We start from the raw sequence: 12,200 nt of genomic DNA on the forward strand, positions 1-12,200 counted from the left end.
ATCTGAAAGAGACACGTGCACCCCAATGTTCATCGCAGCACTGTTTATAATAGCCAGGACATGGAAGCAACCTAGATGCCCATCAGCAGATGAATGGATAAAGAAGCTGTGGTACATATACACCATGGAATATTACTCAGCTGTTAAAAAGAATTCATTTGAACCAGTTCTAATGAGATGGATGAAACTGGAGCCCATTATACAGAGTGAAGTAAGCCAGAAAGATAAAGAACATTACAGCATACTAACACATATATATGGAATTTAGAAAGATGGTAATGATAACCCTATATGCAAAACAGAAAAAGAGACACAGAAGTACAGAACAGACTTTTGAACTCTGTGGGAGAAGGTGAGGGTGGGATGTTGCGAAAGAACAGCATGTATATTATCTATGGTGAAACAGGTCACCAGCCCAGGTGGGATGCATGAGACAAGTGCTCGGGCCTGGTGCACTGGGAAGATCCAGAGGAATCGGGTGGAGAGGGAGGTGGGAGGGGGGATCGGGATGGGGAATACGTGTAAATCTATTGCTGATTCATGTCAATGTATGACAAAACCCACTGAAAAAATAAATAAATAAATTTTAAAAAAATAAAAATAAAAAAACAACAACAACAACAACAAAAAAAGAGACATAAAAAGTATTTACTCATGAGAGAGGGAAAATCCTCATAGAAGTGAAGAACTTGATTTTACTGGTGAGAAACTACAGTGACAAAGCAATTAAAAATATGTTAATTTTGAAGACAGAAGATACAGGATAAAAATGATAAACATCATCATATAGATTCTACTTCCGAAACTCAATTTTAGGGCAACTAGGATGCTGTGAAATTGTTGCACTCAATATGCCAGCAAATTTGGAAAATTCAACAGTGGCCACAGGACTGGGAAAGGTCCATTTTCATTCCAATCCCAAAGAAGGGCAATCCCAAAGATTATACAAACTACCACAAAATTGAACTCATCTCAAAAGCTAGTAAAGAAACGCTCAAAATTCTCTAAGCCAGGCTTCAGCAATACATGAACCGTGAACTTCCAGATGATCAGGCTGGTTTTAGAAAAGGCAGAGGAACCAGAGATCAAATTGCCAACATCTGCTGGATCATCGAAAAAGCAAGAGAGTTCCAGAACAACATCTATTTCTGCTTTATTGACTATGCCAAAGCCTTTGACTGTGTGGATCACAATAAACTGTGGGAAGTTCTTCAAGAGATGGGAATACCAGACCACCTGACCTGCCTCTTGAGAAACCTATATGCAGGTCAGGAAGCAACAGTTAGAACTGGACATGGACCAACAGATTGGTTCCACATAGGAAAAGGAGTATGTCAAGGCTGTATATTGTCACCCTGCTTATTTAACTTATATCCAGAGTACATCATGAGAAATGCTGGGCTGGAAGAAGCACAAGCTGGAATCAAGATTGCCGTGAGAAATATCAATAACCTCAGATATGCAAATGACACCACCCTTATGGCAGAGAGTGAAGAGGAACTAAAAAGCCGCTTGATGAAAGTGAAAGAGGAGAGTGAAAAAGTTGGCTTAAAGCTCAACATTCAGAAAACTAAAACTAAGATCATGGCATCTGGTCCCATCACTTAATGGGAAATAGATGGGGAAACAGTGGAAGCAGTGTCAGACTTTATTTTTGGGGGCTCCAAAATCACTGCAGATGGTGATTGCAGCCATAAAATTAAAAGACGCTTACGCCTTGGAAGGAAAGTTATGACCAACCTAGATAGCATATTAAAAAGCAGAGACATTACTTTGTCAACAAAGGTCCATCTAGTCAAGGCTATGGTTTTTCCAGTGGTCATGTATGGATGTGAGAGTTGGACTGTGAAGCTGAGCCCTGAAAAATTGATGCTTTTGAACTGTGTTGTTGGAGGAGACTCTTGAGAGTCCTTTGGACTCCAAGGAGATCCAACCAGTCAATCTTAAAGGAAATCAGTCCTGGGTGTTCTTTGGAAGGACTGATGCTGAGGCTGAAACTCCAATACTTTGGCCACCTCATGCGAAGAGTTGACTCACTGGAAAAGACCCTGATGCTGGGAGGGATTGAGGGCAGGAAGAGAAGGGGACAACAGGGGATGAGATGGCTGGATGGCATCACTGACTCAATCGACATGAGTTTGAGTAAACTTCGGGAGTTGGTGATGGACAGGGAGGCCTGGCGTGCTGAGATTCACGGGGTCGCAAAGAGTCGGACACGATTGAGCGACTGAACTAAACTGAACTGGACTGATTATCAAGCCAGCACAATGGTCTGATACTATATAAGGCTTAGAATTGCATTTTGTAACTTATTTAAGCAAATAATTGCAGGTTTTATAACAACTAGAAGATTTCTGTCTTAGTGCAAACTTTCTCCTTTAAAGATGAACTGCCACTTGCTAATACAATGATACTTCAGGCTCATATAGAAATGCTGCTTAATTTAGAAAAGAGTGAAATAGTTTTCTGCTCATTTTCTTTCTTGATTTTTAACTTTGGGGCATTTAACTACCTATGTACTTCTGTAATCTGTTAAGTAATCTAAATGTTGTTTGAACCTGCTATAAGGTTGCCATGTCTCTGTGTCAAATGCAAAGTTAAAATTAACAAAACACACAGAAAAAAAGAAGTAACTACTATTCTCACTGTGATATTTTGCCAAGGAAATTTAACTCAGTATCTCGGTACTCTTAGCTGCCCACAAAAAAGGAAGGCAGACAAAATGAGATTAGACTATTCAGTCTTCCCCACTAATTATCAGTACGTTTAAAAAATGAGATATATAAGAAGTGTTAAAATTATTTCTTTGTTTTATCATATTGAGTTTTATTTTATCTCATCCATTTAATCAAAATAAAAATATATAATTGACAGGATACAATTCTGAGAAATATCTTTGTGAAATCTTAAGTCTCAAACATACATCAAGGAAATGCATTCAGATATACGCCCAACAAAGTTTCCTGCTATAGAAATAAAAAATTCATAATCTATTTTAAATGATTCAAATGTGATAGTGTTTTTTCTTTTATCAGTAAGCAGTTTATCAAGAGCAGTGATATTTTATTTTAAACTTTGTAATTTGATATTCAAAAATAATATTTTACAAAAAGATTATATAATGTTCATAGATAAGTTGTTTTTCTAATTTTTATTTTTTAAATTAATTAATTTATTTTAATTGGAGGCTAATTGCTTTACAATATTGTAGTGGGATTTGCCATTCATTGACATGAATCAGCCATGGGTGTACATGTGTTCCCCATCCTGAACCCCCCTCCCACCTCCCTCCCCATCCCATCCCTCTGGGTCTTCCCAGTGCACCAGCCCTGAGCACTTGTCTCATGCATCGAACCTGGACTGGTGATCTGTTTCACATATGATAATATACATGTTTCAATGCTATTCTCTCAAATCATCCCAGCCTCACCTTCTCCCACAGAGTCCAAAAGACTGTTATTTATATCTGTGTCTCTTTTGCTGTCCCACATATAGGGTCATCGTTACCATCTTTCTAAATTCCATATATATGCATTAGTATACTGTATTGGTGTTTTTCTTTCTGACTTACTACATTCTGTATAATAGGCTCCAGTTTCATCCACCTCATTAGAACTGATTCAAATGCATTCTTTTTAATGGCTGAGTAATATTCCCTTGTGTATATTTACCACAGCTTCCTTATCCATTCATCTGCCTATGGACATCTAGTTTCCTTCCATATCCTGGCTATTGTAAATAGTGCTGTGATGAACACTGGGGTGCACGTGTCTCTTTCAATTCTAAATTCTTTGGTGTATATGCCCAGCAGTGGGATTGCTGGGTCGTATGGCAGTTCTATTTCCAGGTTTTTAAGGAATCTCCACACCATTCTCCATAGTGGCTGCACTAGTTTGCATTCCAACCAACAGTGTAAGAGTGTTCCCTTTTCTCCACGCCCTCTTCAGCATTTATTGTTTGTAGACTTTTGGATAGCATCCATTCTGACCAGCATGAGATGGTACCTCATTGTGGTTTTGATTTGCATTTCTCTGATAATGAGTGATGTTAAGCATCTTTTCATGTGTTTGTTAGCCATTATGTCTTCTTTGAGAAATGTCTGTTTAGTTCTTTGGCACATTGTTTGATTGGATCATTTGTTTTTCTGGAATTGAGCTGCAGGAGCTGCTTGTATATTTTTGAGATTAATTCTTTGTCAGTTGCTTTGTTTGCTTTATCTTCTCCCATTCTGAAGGCTCTCTTTTCACCTTGCTTATAGTTTCCTTTGTTGTGCAAATCTTTTAAGTTTAATTAAGTCCCATTTGTTTATTTTCATTGCAGCCATGAAATTAAAAGACACTTACTCCTTGGAAGGAAAGTTATGACCAACCTAGACAGCATACTAAAAAGCAGAGACATTACTTTGTCAACAAATGTCCGTCTAGTCAAGGCTATGGTTTTTTCAGTGGTCATGTATGGATGTGAGAGTTGGACTGTAAAGAAAACTGAGGGCGGAAGAATTGGTGCTTTTGAACTGTGGTGTTGGAGAAGACTCTTGAGAGTCCCTTGGGCTCCAAGGAGATCCAACCAGTCCATCCTAAAGGAAGTCAGTCCTGGGTGTTCATTGGAAGGACTGATGTTGAATTTGTAACTCCAATATTTTGGCCACCTGACGCGAAGAGCTGACTCATTTGAAAAGACCCTGATGTTGGGAAATATTGAGGGCAGGAGGAGAAGGGGATGACAGAGGATGAGATGGTTGGATGGCATCACCGACTCAATGCACATGGGTTTGGGTGGACTCCGGGAGTTGGTGATGGACAGGGAGGCCTGACGTGCTGCAGTTCATGGGGCCACAAAGAGATGGACAGGACTGAGCAACTGAACTGAACTGAACTGTTTATTTTTGCATTTATTTCCATTGCTCTGAGAGGTGGGTCATAGAGGATCCTGCTGTGATTTATGTCAGAGAGTGTTTTTGCCTATGTTTTCCTCTAGGAGTTTTATAGTTTCTGGTCTTACACTTGGATCTTTAATCCATTTTGAGTTTATTTTTGTGTATGATGTTAGAAAGTGTTTTCATTTCATTCTTTTACAAGTGGTTGACCAGTTTTCCTAGCACCAATTGTTAAAGAGATTGTCTTTCTCCATCGGATATTCTTGCCTCCTTTGTCAAATATAAGGTGTCCTTAGGTGCGTGGATTTATCTCTGGGCTGTCTATTATCATTATTGTTTTACTCCCATGCTATGATTTCCATTAAAGAATTTCCTCTTACTCATGCCTGGTGTTTCCTTAAATTTTATCTGAAGAAGAAATGGGGACATTTAATACTGAAGTTTCCAGTGCTCTTGATTTCGCAGATTCTGTAACCCTCCTGCAGTCCAACACATCCCGGTGTTTTCCTTATCACTTGCAGGCTGTCCACTTGCAACTGTGTGGCCAGATGGGCAGTTTTGCAATGTTCTTTCATCACGAGGTGGGTGATACTCGGGTTTTTCTCTTTGTGCTCAGCTACTGATGTGCAGTGCCCTGTCCATTAATTTATGTAACAAGTAAAAATTATTATATTCAAATTCTGTGGTTTTATTTATTAGCTATATTAACAAGGATATGCTTTCTTCATCCACTCTTTGGCTGTTCGCTATGCAACAATGTAACTCATATACAAATGGCAGGATAAATGCTGGTTTCTTTTCTGGAATTACCCAACTTTCAAGACAATGAATTGATTCTCTGTCATCAGAGAAGTTTTGTTGTTGTTCAGTTGATAAATTGTGTCCAACTCTTTGCAACCCCATGAACTGCAGCTCCCCAGCTTTCCCTATCCTTAAGCATCTCCCAGAGCTTGCTCAAACCCATGTCCGTTAACTTGGTGATGCCACCCAACCATCTCTCATCCTCTGTTGTCTCCTTCTCCTCCTGACTTCAATCATTCCCAGCATCACGGGCTTTTTCAATGAATCTGCTTTTTGCATCAGGTGGCCAAGGTTTTGGATCTTCAGCATTCGTATCCAACTCTTTGCAAGCCCATGGACTGCAGCATGCCAGGCTTCCCTGTCCTTCGTCATCTCCTGGAGCTTGCGCAAACTCTCATTGAGTCAATGATGTTATTCAACCATCTCGTGCTCTGTTGAATTAGTCCTTCCAATGAACCTAGAAGGCTACTCACTTGTTTATTTTTCTAATACATTTTTAATTAACAAATTTAAACTATTATAAGTTTTATGTTTATTAAATTTGATGGTGTTCCAATTTTAGCAGTGGGGGCCCCTTCAATTTGTACCTTAGATTTTTGCCTAAATATTCAAAATATTTTTTTTTCTTTTTCATGAATCCAATAATTGACTAGAATGTTTTAGTGTCTGCTGTTCTTGCTCAGTATGATCATGTAAATACTGCTCTCTTAATATGCAGTTTTAAATCTTGTTTTATTTTAGAAAGTTCTACTGAATTAGTTTTAGTACCTGTTCTGTTCCTTTGGCAGTTTTCCCTTTTCAAGCATCTTACTATATTTATGCAAGATCTTCTGTTCCTATCTTTTCTGTTGTCATCTCTATCTCCTACATAACTTATTTTTTAATTGTTAAGTATTTCAACTTTTGTCCCTTTTACCTTTACTGTTTATAATGCATTTTCATTTGTACTGGCATGCCTGGACAGTATATTAAAAAGCAGAGACATTACTTTGCCAACAAAGGTCCATCTACTTGAAGCTATGTTTTTTTCAGTAGTCATTTATGGATGTGAGAGTTGGACCATAAAGAAATCTGAGCACTAAAGAAGTGATGCTTTTGAACTGTGGTGTTGGAGAAGACTCTTGAGAGTCCCTTGGACTGTAGTGAGATCCAACCAGTCAATCCTAAAGGAAATCAGTCCTAAATATTCATTGAAAGGACTGTTGCTGAAGCTGAAACCCCAATACTTTGACCACCTGATGTGAAGAACTGACTCATTTGAAAAGACCCTGATGCTGGGAAAGGATGAAGGCAGGAGGACAAGGGGACAATAGAGGATGAGGTGGTTGTATGGCATCACAAACTTGATGAACATAAGTTTGAATAGTTTCTGGGAGTTGGTGATGGACAGGGAAGCCCGGCATGCTGCATTCCATGGGGTCACAAAGAGTCAGACACGACTGAGCAACTGAATTTAAACAAAATATTATTTAGTGTACAATATTCGTTTTTCAGGACTGTATCTTTGCTAGATGTCTAGCCCTTGGATCAAAACCCTGATATCTACCCCAGTTTCTTAAATCTTGTTGGTATATGGATTTCTTCCTGCTCACCTTACATTCTGCAAGTAACCTAACAACAAATTTTCTATTGACATTTCATTTATCAGTTGGAATAAACTGATTTCTCCTATGTAAGCTTCCTTAATGTTCTGTCTTTTTTCTGTTACTCTGGGACAAGTATCACATTTTGATTCATCTTTCCATACTTTCATTTACTTTCTCCACATTACCTGTGTGTTCTCATCCCCATGTTATCTCTAAAACAAGATTTTAGTGTGAGATTTCTATAGACTATTTCTTTTGTACCTCATTCTGCATATCTGCTGTCTCTACACTTCATCCACAAAATTACACAAGATACTGAGTTATAACAACAACTGTTATCATTTTACAGGAAAAAAGTCCATATCTCACTCAGTTTAGGTAACACTTCCTAAATGTAATGCCATTTTTAAATTTTTTCTAAAATTCTTTATATTATTTCACACCTAACCCACTGCTCATTGAATCTCTCTCGTTTGGCTTTACTTATTCATGGATCTATACTTTATTCTTAATCTGTGATTATTCTTTTTTTTTTATTGATTCTGACAATTTCCATACTTGACCCCTGATTAGCATGTCAGTTCTACATTTTCAGCATACATACTTGGTGATACACATAAGCCCTTATGTGACTCATAATCACCTCATAACCAATATTAATTCATATAAAATCCAATAACTGTTGTTTTATTGAGTCTTTAAGTATCTACTCCACTTTTAAGACATGTCTCTAAATGATGTCAGAAATGCTTAAAGTCTCACAATCATGAATCCACTGTCCTAATGTCAATAAGAACAACTGGTGTTTCTTTGCTGGATTTTAATTACTTAATTTCAAAAATAATATATAGATATTTAATGATGATGATACAGTTATGATTTTGACAGACATCATGTCCTGACCTCTCCCACATCCATAATACCTCCTGCCCACCCTGGACAGCACTGATGGGTTTTGGGCAAATTGTTTTCACAGTCATCTCTGAGGATGATCCCTTAGAAATTAAAACAATCAAGATATTAGTTTTTTTGTTGTTGTTGTTGTGTTCATTAGAAGGCTTGTATTAAACGATATTCCTTTCTAGAATTAAAAATTACAAAAGCAATTTCAATAATACAATTATCAATTAAATTTTGAACTGTGGCATTGGAGAAGACTCTTGAGAATCCCTTGGACTGCAAGCAGATCAAACCAGTCAATCCTAAAGGAATTCAGTCCTGAATACTCATTGGAATGACTGATGCTGAAGCTGAAGCTCCAATACTTTGGTCACCTGATGATAAGAACTGATTCATTTGAAAAGACCCTGATGCTGGGAAAGATTGAAGGCAGGGGGAGAAGGGGATGAGTGGAAGAGGATGAGGTAGTTGGATGGCATCACCGAATAGAATGACATGAATTTGAGCAAGCTCTGGCAGTTGGTGATGGACAAGGAAGTCTGGCGTGCTGTATGTAGTCCACGGGGTCACAAAGAGTCAGACACGACTGAGTGACTAAACTGAACTGAATTGATTAAATGAGTATAAAAACCACAAACCACATATCAATGTAAACATATGTGTATATAAATGCATAGATATGTACATTTATCATAATTTATGACAATTTAATCAATATTAAAACTATATATACAAACATTAAATCCCATTTAATTATGGAGAACATAGCAATTCTGTTACCCATTGCTATTTGGAAAGTAGATAAAATTGTCAAATTTGCAAAATTTGTAAGTATTCAAGATTTATATTCCTGAGACATTTTGTTTAATGATTATAATACTTTTTAATTTCACATATACAGTCTCATTTGTTTCCCAGTAGAATCTATAATGTATTTTAATACATTTTCAGAACTTAGGAAGGATTTCATGAGGCCCAAATGAATGATATGCTTTATATAGATCTGTATGCAGTTCTTAATGCACGTTAAGAAAGTGTGATACAAATGAAATAATTGTTTCATCTACTGCATTGCCCTATATGTACTGTTCATGAGCAACACACCCACAGAATCTTCCAGGCACATCCGGTTTGGTTTCACTCAGTTGCTTTTACTAATGAGGTAAACAAATCATTTTCTACATTCGAAAGAGGAAGAAGTTATGCTTTTCATCCTGCTATGTCTGCATTTCTACTGTGAAGATGACATTTATTCACATAACTTAAGAAAAGGGAAAAAAGTAGGCTTCTTTGTGAAACTCAGTTCTGTAGAGACTAATACTTTCTCTGTAAATACATTCTGATTACTCAGGATTAATTTAAAATGATATAATTTTTCATTTTGATTAGAAGTAGCAGTTAACAAAACATACCAAGTCAAAGACTAAAAATAGTTATTTAAGAGTCAAAGGCAGAGTCTTATTGTCACTTCTCTTCTTAGAGAGCTATTAGAAGGAATAGAATACATTGTGAGTTCCCTAAAAGTGTAGAAATAATGTTGAGTGATTGTAATTAGGAATATCGATTTAATTACCTCCTAAAAATAGCTTGTTACTCTCCGTATATAAATGCACATATTCATATTTAGCTTAGTTAAGTGGATTTAATTAGAATGAATATTGATACCAGGCAACTGTATGGGATCCTTTCGCCACAGTGATTACTGGAAGCAGGGAGAATGGGGAGAGAAGCATATTCTCTCCATCTGTTTTTCACCGCATTTATATGGTGACTTCATTCACTTCATCAACTGAGAATCAACATGGTAGAAGCCATACTACCAACAGCACTTAGGCTCAGATTTCCGTGTTTTTATCATCAGACCAGCATCCCTCATTTTGTGTATGTTTAGATTTCTAAAAACCAATCAAATTAGAGGTATCTACCTCTGCTTACCCCTTGCTCATTAACATATTAATACATGCACATGTATGCATAGAAACATACATTCCCATACATTTATTTCCCTCTCAAATTCAACTTTACAGATGTCCCAGGTATTTATTATTCTCTTCCTGACTATACTTCCTTCACCCTGTATGATAGTCTGTAGGTCCATCCATGTCTCTTGTAAATGACAGTTTTGTTCCTTTTTTGGATGAGTCACATTCCATTGGATACATGCACCACATCTTCTTTATCCTTCCATCTGTTGATGGATGTTTAGGATGCTTTCCTGTCTTGGCTATTGTGAGCAGTGTTGCACTGAACAATGAGGTGCATGTATCTTTTTGGATCATGGGTTTCTCTACATATATGCCCAGGAGTGGGATTGCTGGGTCATATCATAATTCTATTTTTAGTTTAGTTTTTTTTTTCTTTTGAGGAATCACCATATTGTTCTCCATAGTGGCTGCATCATTTTATAGGCTCACCAGTGTGGGAAGGTGCCCTTTTCTCCACACCCTCTCCAACATGTAATTTATAGATTATTGTGATGATGGCAATTCTGACAGGTGTGAAGTGATACCTCATTGTAATTTTGATTTGCATTTCTCTAATAATTAGAGATCTTAAATTATCTTTTCAGGCTTGGTTGGTCATCTGTATGTCTTATTTGGAGAAATGTCTGGTAACATATTTTGCCCATTTATTTATTTATTTATTTTTGATACTGAGCTGCATAAACTATTTGTATATTTTGGAAATGAATCCCTTGTCAGTGATTTAATTTTCAAATATTTTCTCCCATTCCAACTGTTGTTTTTTCATCTTATTTATGGCTTCCTTTGCTCTGCAAAAGCTTCTAAAGTTAATTTAGGCCCCATTTGTTTCTTTTTGTTTTTGTATTCATTACTCTAGGAGATGAGTCAAAGAATATCTTGCTGCCTCTATGCAATTTAAAATCACATCCAGGACAGGATATCAAGCTATGATATTGGTATTCTGTGTGACATTTATTCCTATCAAACAGATCTGATAATACTTCTCAGTATAGAACATGAAACAAATGATATATTTTAACTTCTTCTATTATAATCAAAGCATTGTAATGAATAAAGTATAAAAGGATCATTGAAGAGATGTTTAATTAAAATGGAAAATGCAGTTATCAAGATGATTCTTACATTTGAGCTGGATAGTATTTTTTGCAAATTTGTATTCCATTATTCTTATATAGCCTGAGAAATAAATCTCTTTATTCTGTATCAAGCTGACTTCTGTGCCTTCTGGTTGGTTTGATCAATGTGAGCACTGATGGTCTGAGGAAATAAGAGGAGTTAGGTTAGTTACTGATAAGATACACTGATGGAGTGGGTACTGTTAATAGACTCTTGTGTATGATTTGTTATAGGGTCCGTATATCATAGGGTGATATATGAATGTACTATGTAACACACATAAGTAGAAAAATATTCTAGGTCTGTTGGAGGGCAATGACTCAGTTGACTCTACAGGCATTACATTTTTTTTTTTATTCCATTGCCAAATTAAAGTTAGTTTGTACCTGCATCCTCTTGATTGAGGGGCTAGAAGATCTCTTTGAAGGACTCTGTAATATAGCCACAGTGAATCTTCCTTCAAGTGTTTTACAGTCATTTACACAGTGACTATTTATTAAGAAAAGGAAAATATTTTTAATTTCCACACAGTTATAAAGTATTACTGATACCAATTCCTGAAAACTGTTAACGCCAGCCACAAGTGAAGTTTCTTGATTTATGGAGTGTTGCTGTGAAACTGCTTCCCAGATGGTCCAGTGGGGCTGTGACTTGTACCACTACTAAGAGTGTTTTTCAGTTCCAGACTGTATGGGAAAAAAAGGTCTAATTTGAAAACTGGAAAAATTCCAACAATGATCCTTGATCCACAGATTAATATTATGAAAGGAAGAACCGAATACTAAGTCCTTGGAATTGCCTCTCATCTTTGTTGTTGTTCAGTTGTTAAGTCGTGTCCTACTCTGCAACCCCATGGACTGCAGCATGCCAGGCTTCTGTGCCCTTCACTATCTCCTGGAGTTTGCTCAAACTCATGTCCATTGAGGGTCTCTCATC

At 36.9% G+C, this 12,200-nt stretch overlaps 1 long non-coding RNA gene across 2 annotated transcripts in view; it reads left to right on the top strand.

Moving 5' to 3' along the window:
- Window positions 1-12,200, top strand: part of LOC122452157 — a 96,675-nt gene that overhangs the window by 9,548 nt on the left and 74,927 nt on the right. The window lies entirely within an intron of this gene.

Source organism: Cervus canadensis, chromosome 13 (assembly GCF_019320065.1).
Source record: "Cervus canadensis isolate Bull #8, Minnesota chromosome 13, ASM1932006v1, whole genome shotgun sequence".
Taxonomy (NCBI): Eukaryota; Metazoa; Chordata; class Mammalia; order Artiodactyla; family Cervidae; genus Cervus; species Cervus canadensis.